Source organism: Capricornis sumatraensis, chromosome 8, assembly GCF_032405125.1.
Source record: "Capricornis sumatraensis isolate serow.1 chromosome 8, serow.2, whole genome shotgun sequence".
In the NCBI taxonomy this organism is placed as follows: domain Eukaryota; kingdom Metazoa; phylum Chordata; class Mammalia; order Artiodactyla; family Bovidae; genus Capricornis; species Capricornis sumatraensis.
This window is the reverse complement of record NC_091076.1, coordinates 109,526,835-109,548,658: the sequence shown is the minus strand read 5'-3', so window position 1 is coordinate 109,548,658 and position 21,824 is coordinate 109,526,835.

Genomic DNA, 21,824 nt, shown 5'->3' with positions numbered 1-21,824 from the left:
CAACTTTCCCATTTTATGCCAGATCCTGTTGATACAAGTGCTGTTGCTGTAATGAAGTTAAACTCAATATATTTTTTCCTCTCGTTATAACTGGCAATACTTTTGCAAGTTCCCAGCTACCGTGGAATCCATTTGGAGCAGGCTAAGAAAGCAAACAAGCTCCAGTATGAAATGTAATTGTGGTCACCACATGCCAAAAAGGTTAGCTGCTCAACTTCTCTCGTAAGCTCTACTCCGGTTAACAGACACTCGCTTTTGCTTCAACCAAGTATATTTCACCAATAGGAAATGGAGACAATTATCTGGACATTATATATAAAGAAAAATGGCTTTTCCTGGAAACATTCAGATTATAGAGACAAAGTGATTCTTAAACGATGTTGCCAGAAGGTATATCAACATGTTCAGATTATTTATCAGAGAGACATGGAAATTCACTCTACGCCCAGATTTGGAAATGTGACCAGACACAGTTAATGAGTGTTTGCATGCTATAGGCTGATTGTATTTTTGTGTGTGTGTCAATAAAAACCTTAGGCATATCAGCAGAGATACACTTACATTCAAGTTTTCAAACACTGGTATTTCATTTCAATACAGCTTATGTTAGAGAATTTTCAGATATCAGCATATATATGGGGCATTTGAACTTTTTTATAATTTTGAAAAGATGTATTTAATTAATTTTTAAGTTCTTTTTAAAAAATTATTGAAGTATAGTTGATCTACAATGTTGTGTTAATTTCTGCTGTATAGCAAAGTGATTCAGTTACACACATACACATGTATGTATATATACATGTATCCCTCTTCCTATTCTTTTCTATTATGGTTTATCTCGAGATGTTGAATACAGTTCCCTGTAGGCCTTGTCATTTATCCATCCTGCATATAAGAGTTTGCATCTTATCCCCAGCTTCCAGTCCTTCCCTCCTCCACTCCCCTTTCCTCTAGGCAACCCCTGGTGAAATTCTTCTTTTTAATCTAGCTACAGATTTTGGTAGTGAGACTCTTGATAATAGCAGGCACAGCTAATTTGTCCTGGAACTCATGGGGATAATGATGCTGGTTTATGACCTGATTGCACAGATAGGAAAAGAGGCTTCGCTTAATATTAGAAAGAACATGAAACCCCGTAAGTTCACTAAGATAATAGAAAAATCTTAAGCAGATGTTAGGAAGTTTGAACACATTTGATGTTGTGAGATAGCCCTAAACCTTTAGCGATAAATGCGGGTTTCTATTTTCACCAGTTTCCACTTACCACCAGTTTAAAATTCTGTGTCTGTCCCTCCAGTTATCCATTCATTTAACCAGCTCCATGAGAGTATAATTTATTTCTAAAATATATAGTTCTCCCTCAGCCTGACAAAAGCAAATCATCAACTGGTTTAAGGTCCTCTAAAAATCATACATTGGTAACTGAGTAACGTTCGGGCATCTCACTAAAGTTTAGATGTGTTGGTATAAATACTACATTGTGTCAGTAGATGGACTTCTTTGGTCACTTTATAAAAATATTTAGATGTGACATCCTGAAGAAAATGCTTCCATGGGTAGAGAGAATACTCTGGGGAAAAAAAAGGAAGCCTTAAGGTCCTTACAGTCACTACAAGTTTCTTAGTCATACTCCATTCATCTTGTAAGTCAACTATATTTGTACAAACGAAAGCACACATTTTATTTAAGTAGACCAATTTGCAAAAAGCCCTGTAGTACATCCATAACCTACTATAAACATGAACACACAGAGTCCTTTTATACTTATTGTTTTTTTATATTTTTATTTCATATCAAGGATTTCCACTGACATCTTGGCAGTCTGAGAATTGGAATGAGCGGTAAAGATGTAACAGGCAGTAGCTGAGAGGGTTTTTAGCTCATTGGCTGAAGGAAAATCCTGCATAAGTGATCCAACCCAATGAACCCTAATTTAAGAAATTTCATCTACCTCCGTTTTTACTAGTGGAATAAACAACATCAATAATAATTGAACAAGGGCTACGGTTTTGGACACTTATGTTTTAGTTGGGTGGAAGCTTGTTAAGAAAAACGGACTTTCTATTCCAGCCCAACACAGCACATTTCCACCTCCAAATGCTCTTTACTAGAATTTCCACAATCATATGAGGAAACAGAGGATTCTGAGACACATATTGTGTGGTTGTAAATTCACATTTTTTTTGATACTTAACTATTAGTCTTCAAAGATTCTCCCCACCTCAAAACTAGCATCTGTTCCTGTCCTGCTTGCCAACATTTTTTTTTTTTTCCCAGACAGTCACTCAGAGCTGTTTAAAGCATCCGCAAGATGGCTGGACCATGAAATCTTTCATCTTACACAGGATCTGTAGCTTATAACTTGCAAACTGATCATATCTTGGTCTCACCTGGTTTACAATTGTCTTTCCCAGGTAATTCTATCTCTGGAAGGAAAAATTAGATTTCAGATTCCGTCTCCCAATGTCTTCAAATTGTGTCTGGGTGTACTTACTGAGACCAGAGATTGGTTTATTGACCAACGGAGACCCGAGCAAGGTCACTGTTAATATTGTACCAGAAGAAAACCTAATGCTGTTTCCTAACCTTCTGCCGGAGAAGAAGCACGCACTTGGAGTAGCTAGCCTAAGTTATTTGAAAACCCTGCCTCCTTTTGGAAAAGGAAAGCAAGCAAAGGTTTTTCATACTCAACCATCATGCAGGCCATCTTCAAATAGGAAATCAGCGTTAGATAGAACCCAGAACTTTCCAGTAATTTTAGTAACACACAGAAAAGGGGATAGTCCCTGGCAATTCAGTGGTTCAGACTTCACCTTCCACCACAGGGGGTGTGGGTTCGCTTCCTGGTCGGGGAGCTAAGACCCCGTATGCCTCCTGCCCCCAGAAACCAAAACATAAAAGAAGCAATATTGTAACAAATTCAATAAAGACTTTAAAAAGTGATCTACATTAAAAAAACATCTTTAAAAAATATACTGCAATGATGTGTGGTGGGGGTGGGGGTAAGTAAATTAAAATCAATTTTGTGGGTTTTTTTAACTCCTAAATTCTCTCATCACCGGCTATTCCAGAAGTGGCTGTGAATCATGCTTCTAGAAAGAGGCATTGATAACTCATATCCATGTTATCTTGGGAGGAGAAGAGAAATATCTGGCTTTCAAATGGATAGGGGTCTCGGGGTAAGAAAGCAGATGAATTTCCCTTCTTGGAATCCCAAGTACACACCCTGCTTAAGAGGAAGCCTGCATTTCTCTTTTTCACTTTGTATGAAAAAGTCTTTCCCCTCGAGCCCTGTGGTGAGGTTGAGCAGTCAGGGTCCCCAGCCTGCATTCCCAAACTCTTCCCCCTTTACCCCGACGCCGCTCCCTTGCTCCCAACGAGTCGCACATCCGTTGTTTTACCACACAGTGCATTTGATCCCCTGTGGAAGATGAATGGCTTTGACTAAGAAAATTAAACAATGGCAGAACTAAAGCTCAGCACAGACTAAACCTGAGTGCCCTGCAGAATTTCCTCCCTCCCGTCCCGTTGCCGAAACCAGCTCTGGCCTTTTCTGCTATCCATGTGTATTCGCTGGAGCTCTTTAAAACCTCTGCTGTTACTCTTTGGAAATTCAAAATTATGGCCATTTGTCTGTCGTAGTTTTCTTTTTAGTAAGAAGCAGCCGCCATGTGCGAATAGCCCACAGGATTCAGAATGTGTAAATCTGGGGTGGTGCCTTGATTCTGTCACACGACTGTCTGATCCTAGCTCCCAGATCTTTGACTGCAGAATATTGGTTTTCTTACATGCGCAGCGGAAGCAATAATTGGCTTGTTTTGACCCTTAGGGTAGTTGGAAAGATATAAAAATATGATTTATATAAAAGCAATTTGACAAATTTACAATGGACTAAACATAAGAGGAATTAGACTGATAAATCTTGGTGCAAACTTAACTTATTAAGTACATGTGAGTTGAGAACAAGCAGAAAAATATTACCAAAGTCTCTTCCAGTGTTTTCTGGAATATGAATTAATCAGTGCAGAGATAGACGTGCTGTGCTCAGTGGCTCAGCCATGCCCAACTCTTTGCAAGTTTCAACTGGCAAATAACATTTCTGAGTGACTGTTGCTACAATGACATTTCAGATTTCTATCTTGAGATGTAACTTGAGTGAGGACCAAATCCTTATTGCATACAAAAATATTTTGTCACCAATTTCCATCATCCTGATGCTACAATCATTAATATACTCAATGGCTCAACAACTAATTTCTGGAAAGCTACTGAGGATTCTCCACTGCTTGGTCTCAGAGGTAGAGGTTAAATCACATCCAGTTAGAATGGCAGGATGAATTGTAGGCAGCACTTCTCAGGGCCCAGGACTGGTATTGATGGTGTTTATGATGGTGGTCAGGTGCCTGGAGAGGGTATCACAGCTTCCACAGTAGGAAACTGAGGGTAATGGCAAGTTGACCTGAATGACCCTCTCTGCAGCCCAGCCACGAGCTAGCTCTCTAGGGAAGCAGCAGGGCTGCTAATCTGCAAATTCCCCAGACATCTGGAGCCCTAGAGCCTCCTGTCAGTTAGCATCCCTGAAAATGCAAAGTTGACCTTTTCCAAATCTATCCAATGGTCCTTGTCACTTCCCACATCCCCTGGACGCTGGCAAGGATTTAGTGTCCACACACAACCTAACAACCCATGATGAGTCCAGATGCGCCCAGTCTAGACAAATGTCTCATGGAATGAGGAAGGTCTCCAGTGGACGATTCACCCTACTTGCCTGGGGCCTGTACGTTTCTGCTTTTAGTTTTACCTTGTGTTTGGGATATTTGCTCTTTTGTTTGTTTGATGGGGAAGGTGCCGTCCATCCTGGGCCCACAACCTTCAGGAAGCAGCCAGAGGGTTCAACCATCCCAGGGATGAGAGAAACACCCTTAGGATTGTCAGAGGGTCACATGGCCTCACTTAAATTGGACTTACTTATGTACGTGGATCCTCCTTCCTTGGTGGCTCAGAAGGTAAATAATCTGCCTGCAATGCAGGAGACACAGGATAGGAGGGTTCGATCCCCTGGAGAAGGAAATGGCAACCCACTCCAGTATTCTTGCCTAGAAAGGCCCGTGGACAGAGGAGTCTGGTGAGCTACACAGTCCACGGGGTTGCAAAGAGCTGGACATGACTGAGCGACTAACACTTCCTCACCAGGCCGACCTGGGGAGTGTGAGGTATTCCCAGGGACGTGGGGTAGTAGCCTGACCACATGCGCTGGGTGGGTTTCCAGGGAGTCGGTGTCCTGCTCACATACTGCTGAAGACCTGAGGAGATGCGCGCACTGCGAACAAGACCCCTGGGCGGTGGGCGCCCTGGGGAATTTCAGCTGGAGCCGCTTTCTGCTCCCTGGGCCGGGCTGGGATTGGGGTAGTGTTGATACTTGCAGGCCCACTGCTGCCGTAGAAAGGGAACCACAGAGCTGAGGGAGCTGGAAGGGAGCTGGAAGGGAGCCCAGGTCTGGAAAGATGGGGGAGCGGGTCAAGGACGCAGAATGACAGCCCGGTCCAGAGTTCTCTCCTGGAGAAGCCCATGGACAGAGGGGCCTGGAGGGCTGCAGTCCATGGGATCTCAAAGGGTCAGACACGACTGAGCGACTGACACTACACTTCTTGGCATAAAGGACTGAAAAAGGGGACGTCGAAGCCATTCAAAGGAAGCAGAACCCTGGGGGAAATGCGCGAACCAACGGCCCTTACGGAGACGAAGAGGAGGACGACGACCGGGAGAGAGAGAGCAGAAGACGGTCTACAAGCGGTCTCAGTGTTTAAGAGATCGGGCTCAAGAGGCTGTCGAGGGGTGTTTCTGGAAGAAAAGGGCTAACTGCTAGATCCCGAGAATTTGACCCGTGATAAGCCGCGCTTGCTGCATTGACTCCAGCTTCCAAGATTAAGGAGCCGAGGTGACTGTGTTCCTTGAAGAGGAAGCGCTTCCGCTTCCTTGTCGAGGTTGTTCATCAAGTGCCAGCTGACCGATGCTGATGGGACGGAGCTGTAGGCGGGGACTAGCGAGGTACCCCCAGGGCCCAGGGAGCCGCAGGACTTAAAAGGTGTGAAACTGGAGAAGCCCGGCGCGTGCGGCTTTCTTCCCGTCCTCCGTCGAGGGGGACTGGGACCGTGGGAAGCACGGCCACGCTTGTGCCGTTACCATGCGGGCTGTGGGGTTGTGTCTCTCTCTGTTCTCAGAAACTAAATATGAATGTTCTCATTCATTTGGCACTGACTGAAGCCTATGACGTCTCCTGGGTCTGATTGCCAATTTGAACCCCGACCTACCAATGATCTGATGGCTCTAACTGAGAATAGCGATGTTAAAAAAAAAAAGACCTTCTGCAAACTTCTCAAATCAGGCCAGGGGTGATAGGGAAACAGAACAATATTGAGACTATCTTGGCTGCATGATCATAGAATTTGCATAGTTCAGATGGGTACACAGGTAGAAAGTCCAGAGAAAGACGAATACGTGCTTAACATGAAATGAGTGGTTCAGGGCTTCTGGGATGAAGAATATTTAGCATGTGAATTCCCAGAAACAACGTAACGTACTTTATGTCTCTATATCCTATGGGGAAGGAAGTGAGAACAAGAGTTGCCAACATGAAAGTGTCCCACCTAAATACTGGTGACATGGTGTAAGTTTTTCCTAGTGTTTTCCTAGTATCCTGAAGAATCTATATGAATACAAAAATAATAGAAATTCATAACTTACTCAAACAAGTGTGGTTTGGCGGTTTGGGGGTTGGATAAACCCTCACTTTCCATAGAAGTAACTTGGGTTAAAAGGGATTTAAATGACCGTGAGCAGCACGCTGGGTCCCGTTGCTTTCGGGTTCTCTTGCTAATCATTCGTTTATAGCCCATCTCTACAGATATTCTGTAAGCTGTGTTTTGAAAGCAGTCTCCTCTGACCATAGGTTTAAGGGAAATAAAGCATGGTGGTGATTCAGGAGGCTCTTTGATAAATGTCAGTGGAATGACTTAATAAAGCCAAAGATAAGCAACATAGGCAAAGTCCAGCATTTCGATATTGACAGGAAGATGGAGCAGATGAAAAGAAGGCTATACAAGTAATTCAGACAGAATCAGGCGGTGAGTATTAATGGGACAATAGCATTCAATCAGGCAATTACACAGCTTGGGTTGGTTCAGTCAGTTCAGTTGCTCAGTCGTGTCCGACTCTTTGTGACCCCATGAATCGCAGCACACCAGGCCTCCCTGTCCATCACCAGCTCCCAGAGTTTACGCAAATTCACATCCATCGAGTCAGCAATGCCATCCAGCCATCTCATCCTCGGTCGTCCCCTTCTCCTCCTGCCCCCAATCCCTCCCAGCATCAGACTCTTTTCCAATGAGTCAACTCTTCACATGAGGTGGCCAAAGTACTGGAGTTTCAGCTTTAGCATCAGTCCTTCCAAAGAAATCCCAGGGCTGATCTCCTTCAGAATGGACTGGTTGGATCTCCTTGCAGTCCAAGGGACTCTCAAGAGTCTTCTCCAACACCACAGTTCAAAAGCATCAATTCTTCAGTGCTCAGCTTTCTTCACAGTCCAACTCTCACATCCATACATGACCACAGGAAAAACCATAGCCTTGACTAGACGGACCTTTGTTGGCAAAGTAATGTCTCTGCTTTTTAATATGCTATCTAGGTTGGTCATAACTTTCCTTCCAAGGAGTAAGCATCTTTTAACTTCATGGCTGCAGTCACTATCTGCATGATTTTGGAGCCCAAAATAATAAAGTATGATGCTATTTCCCCTGTTTCCCCATCTATTTCCCATGAAGTGATGGGACCAGATGCCATGATCTTCGTTTTCTGAATATTGAGCTTTAAGCCAACTTTTTCACTCTCCTCTTTCACTCTCATCAAGAGGCTTATTAGTTCCTCTTCGCTTTCTTCCATAAGGGTGGTGTCATCTGCATATCTGAGGTTACCGATGTTTCTCTGGTAGATTCGAATAAAGAATCGAGTTGGGGTTTTCAGTTTAATTCTCGGACTTTGTGTTGTAAGATCGACTCATCCGTTTCTGACTTATTTCAGACAGACTCTAGGTCCGTCCACGTCTCTAAAAATGACCCGTTCGCATCCCTTTCTGTGGCTGAGTAGTATTCCACTGTGTATATACACCACACCCTCCTTATCCGTCCATCTGCTGACGGGCTTCTAGGTCGCCTCCCCGTCTTGCTATCGCAAATGGTACTGCAGTGAGTACTGGGGCGCGTGTGTCTTTTTGAATCACGTTTTCCTCCGGGTACGCACCCAGCAGGGGGAGGGCTGGGTCATATGCTGGTTCTGTTTTTAGTTTTTTAAGGAACCGCCATCCTGTTCTCCATAGCGACTGTGTCAACTTACATTCCCATCAAGAGTACAGGAGAGCTCCCTTTTCTTCACATCCTCTCCAGTATTTACCGTTAGTAGATGTTTTCGGCCACGGCAGTTCTGACTAGTGTGAGGTGATACCTCACCGCAGTTTTGATCTCTGTTTCTCTGATAATGAGTGACGTTGAACCTATTTTCAGGGCAGGAATACCGATGCGGATGTAGAAAGTGGACTTGTGCACACGGGGAGGGGCAGAGTGTCGTGAACTGGGAGAGTAGCATTCACGTGCACACGCGGCCGTGCGTAAAACAGCTAGTGCGAAGGTGCTGGAGGGCACAGGGGGCTGAGCCTGGAGCTCTACAGTGACCTGAAGGGCGGGAGGGAAGACAGAAGGGAGGGTGCGTGTGTACACCCATGGCTGATTCGCCTTGTTGTACAACAGAAACTAACACAACATTATAAAGCAATTATACTCCAACTAAAAAAAATAATAAAAAGATCAACTCATCTGGAGGAGATGTACTTGGAATCTAATCTGATCTCTAGGATGGCTAATAATGACCTCAGGTTTCCAGGGAAGGCCAGGTGAATAAGTACCTTTCACTCAAAAATCTCTCATCAGAAAGGAGCTTCAGACTAGTGAGAAGAATCCTCAACATTCCTGAAATGATATCCTTATTTCTACTAACGAACAATCGCTTTTAATTATGAGAAATTTGAGATATGTAAAGGTAACAAGCTCTTGACACCAGTTCGTTTTGTGGAGTAATCTGTACTGGTGTTCACAAGTTATGTAATACACAAAAGCAGCTTAGTGTTTCAGATGATTCCATAGGATAGCCTTGGAATTCCAATGTAAAATAAATAATTGTGTAGCTGACCTTAGAGCCAGGTTTTTTTTTTTTTTTTTTAATGGATTCATCTCTTCAGTCTATTCAAAAGCAAGAACATATGCAAATGTTTATTTGTGGAAGTCATTTTTCGATCAGTGACGCCACTGGATGGCAATTACAAGGACTATGCGAAATAAATAATTCACTAATTCCTGGTTTCAGGAGAAGAGACAGGGAAAAGGTCACAATTACCGAGATAGCTGGAATCTGATGTTTGGAGACTATCAACTTAGTAACTTTCTGTTAAAGTTGCAGCCTTGGTATTTTAAAACTGTCCTGATTCCTAACACTTTCACAGATTCAGGCTTACAGTAGCAGAAAGAAGAAAAAAAAAAAAAAAAACAGAAACAAACAAACAAAATCCTTTGTATTTCTTATACTAGAGATGGCGGTCTTGAAAAGATACATGGAGCTGGAAAAAGCCTCCTGGATACTGGAAAAGGAACAAATAGCTCAGTGAAAATATTTTAAAAAAGAGATTCTGCAGAGAAATGAAGCCAAAAATAGCTAAGGACACCCTCTCAGAATTTGAAAAAAGGATGGAGGCATGAAAACTAGAAAATAAAGGGCCGCGACAGACATGAGGAGAACAGATGCAAGAACCTCAACGGCAGAAGCAGAGAGCACGCGAAGCAAGAGGAGTAGCCGAAGCAAATCAGACAGAACCCCTGCGGGAGAAATCACAGGCAGCACAGAAAGCAGACCTCCAAGCTGAGGACGAGCGCGCTTTCCCACATCAGAGGGCCACAGCAGAGTCTAAGCAGAGGTGATGGGAAGTTAAGGCAGCAAAGTGCATGTGTGAATGCGTGTGCAGGTTTTAGGCTGAAATATAGATGGGATAGTCTACAAGCATGCCAGTCTATGAGAGGTTCAAAACAAAAGGCTGCCAATAAATGGAACACAAAACTAGTTGAAATAAGATTTCTTTTCCCAGAACTAAATTTTTGGGGATAATGAAATGCATTCTAAAGATGTTGAAGAAATAAAGAAAGAAGTCCGATAATTTTTTATTCAGTTCAATATTGCTTAGGTAGAATGTAAACATTTTAATATTTTAGAAACGCATTTCAGAATTACAAAGGATCAGAGAATGTATAACACCTGATTACCTTTCTTGAAGGAAACAAATGATCCAGTGATGGGAAATTTATGATAGAGAAATGATGAAAAATGGAACCATTAGAATATAATGTTAATGTCATTACAACACTCTACGAGGGCATAGAACTAATCAAAGAATATGCAAAATCAAGATGTTTTCTGGAAGAAAAAGAAAATTAATGCTTACTAAAGTTCATACAATTTTTTTTTCATAACAGAATATAAACAGTTCTATCCTCATGAAACACAGAGAAGGAGACATTCATACCCCATTGGGCTAACCTGACTGTTCACGCTCACACGAGAAAATCCAGCTCTGATTAGGTGGACAGGGGATTTATTGCAAGGCTTTTTGTCAGCTGTCATGAATGGCAGGGAGACTGTAGGTCAGGGTTCAGGCAGAGGCAGGCATATCACACTCTGGAAGGATGACTTATATGCTTTCACAAGAACCATCGTCCTGGGAAACTTGCCAGCTTGGTTGGAATCAGGGATTCTAACACCCTGACCAATGGAGGGGTCTCACTTACACTGTAGTACCAGTGGGAATAAGCCCTCTTGAAACTGCCCCTGAAAGCTTGACCAAATGTGCAAAGATTCCCAGTGGAACTCCTGACCCTCTAAACCTAGGACCTCTGCCCACTTCTTAGCTTAAAGAAGATCCTTCTCTTGGCCCCACCTCCTGGTGAGGGGGATGTCTGTACTTTGTAAAGGATGAAGGACAAATGTCCACCAAGGAAAAGGCACACACACAAGTATAAGTGGACATCCTCCCATTTTTTAGTGGACTGTGAATTCGAGCTCTGAAAGGAAATCTGAAGAGCCCAGCACTAGGGGCTTCCCGGGTGGCTGCTGCTAAGTCGCTTCAGTCGTGTCCGACTCTGTGTGACCCCACAGATGGCAGCCCACCAGGCTCCCCCATCCCTGGGATTCTCCAGGCAGGAACACTGGAGGAGGTTGCCATTTCCTTCTCCCAGGTGGCACTAGTGGTAAAGAATCCACCTGCCAGGGCAGGAGACATAATAGACATGTGTTGGGTCTGGAAGATCTCCTGAAGGAGGGCGTGGCAACCCACTCCAGTATTCTTGCCTGGGAAGTCCCATGGGCACAGGAGCCCGGTGGACTATAGTGCATGGGGTCACAAAGAGTCAGACACAGTAGAAGTGACTGAGAACACACACATTCATGTGTGTAGCTATCTATCTATCTATCTATCTATCTACGCTTTAACCTCTGAGCCACCAGGGAAGTCCATAAATATATATATAATATATCAGTTCAGTTCAGTCGCTCAGTTGTGTCCGACTCTTTACAACCCCATGGACTGCAGTGCACCAGGCTTCCCTGTCCATCACCAACTCTCGCAGCTTGCTCAAACTCATGTCCATTGAGTCAGTGATGTCATCCAACCACCTCATCTGTTGTTCCCTTCTCCCAGCTTCAATCTTTCCCAGCATCAGGGTCTTTTCAAATGAGTCAATTCTTTGCATCAGGAGGCCAAAGTATTGGAGTTTCAGCTTTAGCATCAGTCCTTCCAGTGAACATTCAAGACTGATTTCCTTTAGGATTGACTGGTTGGATCTCCTTGCAGGCCAAGGGACTCCAACACCACAGTTCAAAAGCATCAATTCTTTGGCACTCAGTTTTCTTTATAGTCCAACTCTCACATCCATACATGACTACTGGAAAAACCATAGCTTTGACTAGACAGACATTTGCTGGTATACTGTCTAGGTTGGTCATAGCTTTTCTTCCACAGAGCAAGTGTCTTAATTTCATGGCTGCAGTCACCATCTGCAGTGATTTTGGAGCCCCCCAAAAATAAAGTCTCTCACTCTTTCCCTTGTTTCCGCATCTATTTGCTATGAAGCGATGGGACTGCATGCCATGATCTTTGTTTTCTGAATGTTGAGCTTTAAGCCAACTTTTGCACTCTCCTCTTTCACTTTCATCAAGAGGCTTTTTAGTTCCTCTTCACTTTCTGCCATAAGGGTGGTGTCATCTGCATATCTGAGGTTATTGATATTTCTCCCAGCAATCTTGATTCCAGCTTGTGCTTCATCCAGCCCAGCGTTTCTCATGATATACTCTGAATATAAGTTAAATAAGCAAGGTGACAATATACAGCCTTGACATACTCCTTTCCCAATTTGGAACCAGTCTGTTGTTCCATGTCCAGTTCTAACTGTTGCTTCTTGACCTGCACACAGATTTCTCAGGAGGCAGGCAAGATGGTCTGGTATTCCCATCTCTTTAAGAATTTTCCACATTTTTTTGTGATCCACACAGTCAAAGGCTTTGGTGTAGCCAATAAAATATATGTAGAATATAATATACAGATTATATATATGTGTATGTAATAGGAAGTGGACATAAATCAAAAGATTTCTTCACAGAGGTAAATATTGGGGGGAAAATGGTGGTTAATGGAGTGCATTTTAAAGATGTTCAAGGAGTAGAGAAAGAAGTCCAGTGATTTTCTATTCAGTTATATTACTGCTTAGGTATAGTGAAAACATTTAAATAGTTTCAGAAATGCAAAGACCATAACTATATCATATATGTAAATATATAATATGTTCTATGTGTCTATATATATGGTGTATGTTTTAAGCATTTTATACATGTAGTTTTTGATTCAAGGCTTCAGAAGAGTGAAAGGTGACCGCTATTCTAGGCGCGGCAGTAAGACTAAGGTCTCTTATTCTCTCTGCAGAGTATCCTGCTGCTCTGCCCTAGGACCACCATCACACGTACATTCGGCTTAAAGACCAAACACAGGGCTGCAAAAACGAGCACTTATGTCTCTAATATAATGAGGCTTCAGATTCAGGATAAACTAACATGACTCTCTTCTCAGCGAGTTTCACCTAAATGTCAAAAGTTGTGTGCCAGGACCAGCTCCAAATATTTTCCTTGCCACCCTGATCTGGCCTCCAGACAAGAACATAACTTATAGAGGCTCCAGTCGCAGTGAATTTAAAGTGGATCACTTTTATTTTTATAAGGTTTTCCCTGCCAAGTTCTAAACCCTGGCAAGTTCGGTGAGCACGCTTGAGATGGCACGCAGGTAAGGGTTGTTGGAGTCCTCACGGACTTCAGCTTCTCAACACTTTCAGACACTTAAAATGGCCGTGATTTTCTACCTTTTCAGATCGTATTTTGATTCTGTTGCTGCATCTTCAAATTTGAGGATATCAAGATAGTATTCCTCTAATTATTTTTCTATTATTCAGAAAACTTTGCAGTCATGCTGCACCTTTATTTCTTGTTCTTCGATGAGCAATCTCAGAGAATCTGACCTCCAGGATTTATTTATTCTTTTCAAATGTAGATTTTATCCTGATGCCGAAAACTTGAAACAAAGTCAGTGTGGAAAGTTGTAATGCTTTTGATTGTTACTGTGAAAACACATCAATTATATCAACTCATATTAGGGCTATAGGACCCGACATGCATATCTAAAGGGATGATGTTTCATTCATGAGGTTGATTATGGTTTGTTGTTTTTGTTGTTCAGATGCTAAGTCATGTCTGACCCTTTGCGACCCCATGGACTGTAGCATGACAGGCTTCCCTGTCCTTCACTGTCTCTTGCAGTTTGCTCAAACTCATGTCCATTGAGTTGGTGATGCCATCCAACCATCTCATCCTTTGTCATCCCCTCTCCTCCTGCTCTCAGTCTTTCCTAGCATCAGGATCTTTTCTCATGAGTCGGCCCTTCATCATGTGGCCAAAGGATTGGAGCTTCAGCATCAGTCCTTCCAATGAATATTCAGGGTTGATTTCCTTTACAATTGACTGGTTTGATCTCCTTGCCATCCAAGGGAGTCTCAAGAGTCTTCTCCAGCACCAAAGTTCAGCATCAATTTTTTGGTGCTCAGGTTCTTTGATGGTCCAGCTCTCACATCTGTACATGACTAGTAGAAAAACCATAGCTTTGACTATACAGACTACAGAGGAGGTTACCACAGAAGAATTGATATGGAGCGAAACACAAGGAAAGGGAAAACAGGTTTGCAATATTCAATGAGGTGGTTATGAAGGTCTTGCCCTGAACTTAACTTTACCACATGGACTTGAGGAACGTTCAGCAGGATAACTGCAATGTCAGGTCAGAGGAAATAGGCTGTGGAAAGACTAGAATGAATAGCCTGTGAGAAGATCATTTCCAAGCATCAGGACTAGGGGGGCAGCGGGATGAACAGAGGAGGGTAAGTGATGATGGTGGGGTTGTGCCTGAAAGGGCACCAACATTCCCTGACTCAGAAGAGGTCATGTGACTCCAAGACCAAGGAACATGGTACAGATGGCTCTTGTGTTCAACTCAGCAGAGAAGGGGCCTCAAGGCACAAAGGTATCTATGAGCTGTTATATCCATGTGGATAGAACGATGCCTTGAGTTCAGCGGTGGTTACTAAACACGCATGGCAATCGTTTCAAGCAAGTCCATGTATGCAAAGATGCAAAGACAGGAAATAGTTTTCCAGATTCTCATAATAGTTTGAATATAGATTCTGAGGCACAAGAAGGGCCATGCTGGTTGGCTAAACCTAATGGAGAACAGTGAGGCTTGAAGAAAATGCCAGAGAGAGACAGCCCTGGTGGTTTCCCCCGGAACGGGAGAACGTCAAGATTGTACATAAAATTTCAGTTCAGATATATAGAAAGGGAAGCAGACAGCAGGGCCTCCACTTGCAATTTGGTAGCAACACTCCCTCTTGGCCAAGAGTGCCAATGTACCAGCTCATCTCCCCTGTACAGCCGGCGTCAGTCAATAGCTGTTGAATCAATTAACCTGGTTTTGTCATACCTGGCCAAAGTTCTTCAGGACACTGAGTTCCACACGACATGCAAGCTCATCTTGTCTACCCTTCTCTTAATAGCTCTAGACAGAAGTCTTCCATTAAGAAGAAAGACTTTGCCCAGTTGGCAGCACCTAGCAGCTTTCTTATCAGTTTTATAAGCCCGTGATCCATCTTTATCCTCCTCTGCATGAGGAAGTTGTGATTGACTATAGACTGCTTACCTGACAGAGAAATGTGTTCTTTTTTTTTAATTTTAATTTTTTTATTTTTATGGTCTGTCAGCTAATCCATGCCAACTTTATGGACTGCAACCATGCCAAGCCTTGCTCCCCTGATAACAAGTCCTGTATAATAAGAGAGGACAGAACTAGTATTTCCTAGATTTAGATGTTTCCACAACAATGCTCTATGATCGTATTTATCACTCATCACTGCTCTTTGAAGCGGGATCTTTACAAGATAATGAGGCTGAAGAAAGCCAAGACTATACTACTTATCCTATAGAATGGTATCAGCCTGATTTGAAAAATCTGTGCCCTTTTCATCTCATCAGGTTCATATTGTTGCCATGCCCCAAACTGAGTCCCTCTATCTTGACTGAACTGGGATTTTACCTGGTTGCTTCCTTTCATTTTTTCCCACTATCGCTGTAATATCGCAACTTAGAAAACTTCTCCACTTGTTTCATGCAAAGCAGAAGCTGGAGGCAGGAGACAGCTGGACATCAGCAAACGTCCAACTCCCACTTGTGGGTAGGCTAAGCGAGGCGCCTTGCATTCACCACCTTACATCCCCTTTACAAACCTGTGGGTTAAGTGTCGTTACGACATTGACACATTGTTACGTGAAGATCAGAGACAGAATAACTCCTGTGCATATAATTGTGTTAGGGCTAATGACTGGCAGGTCTGAGCGTGGACAGAAGTCCATCTGCTCTCAAAACCCTTGAAATTAATTTTTTTCTATGTTACCGCCTTGCTTATATGCTTCAGCTTTTCTGCTTGAATTCTCCCCCTTCTCTGAAGACTTCAATACTTAAAATTTTTTTTATATTTTATTGGACTATAGTTTCTTTACCATGATGCGTTAATTTCTGCTGTGCAGTAAAGTGATTCGGTTATACACAGGCACACACACCAGTTAGATTTTATTTGAAAACACCATCTATATTCGCTTTTTATTCCACTAAAGTCTTTGTACATACCTTCAACTCTTTGGTACATAGAGCAATGTTGGAATTCAAACATTAAAAAAATTATATTTATTTGCTTTTTAAATAGCTATTTTTAAATTCTAATGGCTCACCATCAAGACAGCATTCTCCCAGATTTATATTTTAGAGTGGATAACATCACAAAGTGTTTTTATGAATATGTATTCACATCATACAAATAACTATATAAATGTATATGTTTATACAACTATATATAAAATTATATTTATATATGTCTATATGTACTTATCGTTATCTTTTATATTAGGCATGTGTACATATATGTAAATATGATCTTACCTGTCTTCCAGATGTTTTAATTTGCCTTTTGCACAAATATTTTTTAGCAAAACAGGAACTTTTATAATGTTACAAAAATAAAATAAATTTACATGTAAAATTTCAGTTTTATAATTTTACGTTTAATGTAGCCAACTGAAAATTTATGTTAGCTATTCTGTCCAACAAATTTTGATTTTTTTAAACAAATTTTATTAATAGGTTGGTTTCATGGTCTATTTCAGGAACCAACCTGAAGAAATATAAAGGTAAGATAAATGGACCTAATTAGTTAAAATGATACATTCTGTCCTTTGAAAGAAGAGTTGAATATGCACTTTATCTCATCCCACTTAATAACATAAACAGACATAACCGAACACTTTAGTAAAATAACACCCTTGCCAATTCATTATCCAGAACACAAACTTAAATCTTGTTTATTTTTCAGGTTTATATGCAAATTGATTTTTCAGAGTGATTTTTCATTCCTAATAATATTTTAATTTTTTTTTCCACAAAATCTGGGGGCTCTGTAATACAAAGGAATAGTTCATCTTATCTTGTCCTAAGGAAATTTCAGAAATTTAAATAAAGGAGCCTCAAGCATTTGAGCTAAATTTACCTACTCTCAGAACAAAAGTTAAAGTCGGAATAACCTCAGAGCATTTTTTTGTTTCCCGTAGCTGCTGCTATTGGTCAGACTTATAAAAGGAACTATAGAGAAAAGAAATGCCTCATGAACACTTCATCTAATATGTAGAAATTTATTAAGACTCATTAAGCATTTAGCATCCAAGATGAGTTCTTGAAGGAAAAATGGCAAGGCTCCACTCCAAAGGGGGACAAAAAAGGATTCTTTTCACCCTGCTTAAAAAAAACCCAAACACCAGTATTTACTCTAATAAAATGCACTCCATAATTTACAGTTTCCTCACAGTCAGATCTTAAATTAATCAACATGTAAAATAGGTGAAAATATTTCTCCACGAATATTTACTTACATAGTTTCTAAGGGTGAGGTCATAAATACCATTTTATGCAGAAAGAAACTGTTAATTTCACTATGTTCTCACAATTTAAAAAGAAAAATCATATGACAAAGACAATTTGAACATTCTTTAAATTGCTTTTTTTTTCTTTGTCTTTGCTTGGCTCTGTATTTTAAATTAATCAAAAGAAATAAAAAGAAGAACCAGAGAAAAGCAGGACATTATGACAGGATGATTTTATTTTATGTATGAGTCTAAATGAGATTTTCGAAAATGGATACGGTATTCTTTAAATGGATCTGTGTGGTCAGAGACCATTAGCCAAGGTTGGAAGATTCCATAGGGAACCTGAGGCCAGACGTTTCAACCCCACCGGACTGAGTCCACTGTTTGTCTTTCTGCATGGAGAATTAATAAATGTATCAATCTCCTACCGGCAGCCCTGAACTAGGGAACATGAAGGAAACAGTAAGTGGGAAAAAAATTGCACGTGGGCTTTTTCCTCCCCCTGCCTCCTGATGGTCTCTTCTGCGTGTTGAACTTATTTTTCCTTCAGGTTTTTCATAGTCTTCTTTTTTCCCTTGTTATTAGTTATGTCTCAGCATTTCTGACTCCTTTGCACTTTGTCTGCCTGGAAATGATGTCTTGCAACCTGGACAGGGCTGTAATTTAAAGGAATTGGCCACCTTTGCATACCTTCTGTTCAGAAGATCAGTCAGTGGCCTTGATGCGTCAGATTTCATTAAATGATTTTAGTTTCAGGGAAAAAAAAAAATTAAATGGAAAGTTAAGGAAACTGCAGTCAGGAAACGTGCAGGGTGCCAACAGCCTTAGAGCGTGGGATTCCAAAAGTCATTTCAACATTTCTGAACTGATAAGCGAATTAATTATTAAAACAGAAACGTTCTTAGGATACCGATGACCAAGGTTATAAATACACTTCTTCACAATTCCTCTTTCTTTCCTTTTCTATTCTGTAACTGCTGACTGTTGCCTTCAGATTGTACCAAGGTGATTCTAAGGAGCCAGTTACAAAGGTTTTAAATCAGAGGGGCTAATAAGAAATGTAAATTGCATTAAAAATGGTTACAGGAATTTTTTAACATTTAAATGTTTGCTTTAGACCAACCGGTTTAAAACTCTGTTGAAGCGAAATTTAGAAACAGAGGGATAGGGAGTGTCTACATGCTTCTCTTTTTGAATTTCCTTCCCTTCCTTCTGCTTAAAAATACAATAGTTGTTGGTCTCCAGCTCCTTTTGCAAATGGCTGGTGTGTAAAGATGGTGAAAATACAACAAACCAAACAAAATTAAACAGCTCCGTGAATTGCCTGTTGACAAAACAAGTTTATTTGTGTGGGTATGTATCCTTCAAGGTGTAAAAGAGTCCTGCCTTAGGGATTCTATATTTCATTAGTCAAATGTAATGATTAGTCATTGAGATGTAAAGACGTAGGTGTCAGACAGAAACAGGGGAAAGCAGAGCCAATTAGAGAGCTGAGCTGCACTGCAACAGAAAGTACTGTCTCTAAGTTCTGTTCTTATTCTGAAGAGAGGTTACACAAGCTGGGTATCATAGTTGGAGCCTGGAGTTCACATTTGTTGAAAAGATTAAGGGAGTTTTTTAAAGCACATAGATAGGACTTTTTGTTGTTCAGGCACTAAGTCACATCTGACAGTTTGTGACCCCACGGACAGCAATGTGCCAGGTTCCTGTGTCCTCCACTATCTCCTGGAAATTGCTTACATTCATATCCATTGAGTTGGTGATGCCATCCGCCACCTCATTGCCTGCTGCCCTCTGCCCCTTTTGCCTTCAGTTTTCCCCAGCATCAGGGTCTTTTCCAACCAGGCAGCTCTTCGCATCAGGTGGCCAAAGTATTGGAGCTTCAGCTTCAGCATCAGCCTTCCGATGAGTATTCAGGTTGATTTCCTTTAGGATGAACTGGTTTGATCTTGCAGGTCCACGGGACTCTCCAAATCTTCTCTAGCACCACAATTCAAATAGAGAAGACTTTTCAGTTTTATATTCTTAGCATTATTGTGACTTAAACAGGTGTATTTAACCTTCTAATTTCACGTGTCAAATAATTGGATAGATGCTTGCCCACACGTACTATTGCAAGATAAACTTTATGTTTAAGACACAAATTAAAAGGAGGGAATGCTTTATAGCCAATATCTCACTAAAAACACAACGTATGAACCCAAGAGGAGACACATAGTTTGGTTATGCATTAAAATCACCCCGAAAGAAGTAGCGTCTGTTAGGATCTGTATACTTCCTGTGTAGACACCATTCTCAGCGCACGTTCATTCCCAGCGATGTGTGGCAACTGTAACCATTCACCTGTTCTTCCTCCACACAGACACTGAAACTAGTTTCTGCCCTTCTCTGCTGTTTTGTGAAATCAAAATTCTAACATACTCTTCCTTCTGTGGCTCAGCCTATAACAATAAAAGAAATGAGAGATTTTGGTATCAGCCCACTAATTCCATTCACCCAATTTCAGGAAGCCGTAAAATTTCCCCACTTTTCAGAAATGGTCAAAAGCCCCATTACACCTATTATCTTAGTCAATATCTATTAACCGTTTACTATGGGACCAACGTTGCTCTATAAATTTATTATGGCTTGAGTTGTCTCAATAATTAATTTTAAGTTTTAAAAAGTGTATGTATTCCTGACTCCAACATCTCTGGTTACTAAGCAAAGATGAATAGACAGTTAAGGAAATTCAAAGAACAATGAGTTTGAAGGGGAAAAGCAGGCTTAGTGCTAGTTTAGGCTTGAGCTAAGCCATTTCGGGTGCCCCGTCTCACCCAGGTTGATGTAAACACAATGTCTGTGTGTCAGGATGCGCGTTGGCACATTTCTTACTATTAACAAAAGTGAGGAAAGTGGACTTCGGCGTGTTCCTAAGTACATTTCTGTATCCTCAGCCTATGATTGCCTTCTGGAGGCTGCACGTGGAGGTTGTAGCTGACCAGCACCTACAGTCTTTTACATTTCACTCCAGAGCAGAGATGACAGTGCGTCTGCTGACAACTTTTTCTTCCTTGAGATGTTTAGACTCATGTTTTCTTTGACTATATATTTGAGTGTCCCACTGCTTTCTAAATAATCTATGATTAAACAAGCCCCCTTGAATGCAGCATTTCATGCTTTTTACCTCTTGTTTTTCACTGATCTTGGAACATTGTTTCATCATGCATGGATAAATAATATTTGTAAGAGGTGGTTTTACTGAGATGTTGTCCCAGGCCACAATGTTCTAATCACAGTTTACACAAATCCACTCATTGAATCCGCACAACATCTAACTACATACGAGGTCAGTACTATATCCTGGTTAATTAAGTAAGAGATTTGCTTAAGATCCTGCAGTGGATCTGAGGATACCAGACATACTTGATCATTAGATGCTACTGTCTTTAATAGTTAATACATATTGACACATTTCCATGCTAAGCTCTCTACGACGAAAATGAAAGTGTTAGTCTCTCAGTCAAGTCCGACTCTTTGCAAAGCTATGGACTGTCGCCCGCCAGACTCCTCTGGAATTCTCCTGGCAAGAATACCGGAGTGGGTAGACATTCCCTTTTCCAGCAGATATTCCCAACCCAGGGATCGAACCCAAGTTTCCTGCATTGCTGGCTGATTCTTTACCAGCTGAGCTACCAGTCAAGCCGAGCTGCATCGACATCAATCTATTTCTCATAAGGTTCCTTTTTGTTAGACGCTGCTATAATCACTCATAAAAATGAGAAAATTAGGCAACGCAGGTGAGGAAGGTCGTTTAGCTAGCAAGCGGTTAAGGCACAACTTGAACCTGAGTGACCTGCCTCCAGTGTTTGTTGCCTTGCTCCATCTGCTCTGCCAGAATAAACAACAAAGGGAAAATCTAATTGAATTGCTCAGAAATCTTGTTTATGTCATCATTTCTACTTTGGTATTAAAAATGAAAAATCTATTTTTTAGAATGAATAATGCTATTCTCCATAGAGAGAACCTCTGTGTGATAGTAGGTCAGTTTGTTTCATTTAAGAAACGCCCCACGGGAAAACTGGGCAAAGGGGGAAACATAGAAATCCTGCACAGGATTTTAAGATCTGTATTGTGCTTAACAAGGAGACAAGCCTGGTGCTTCTCAGTCAGTGTCTCCTTTCTATCCCTATACTC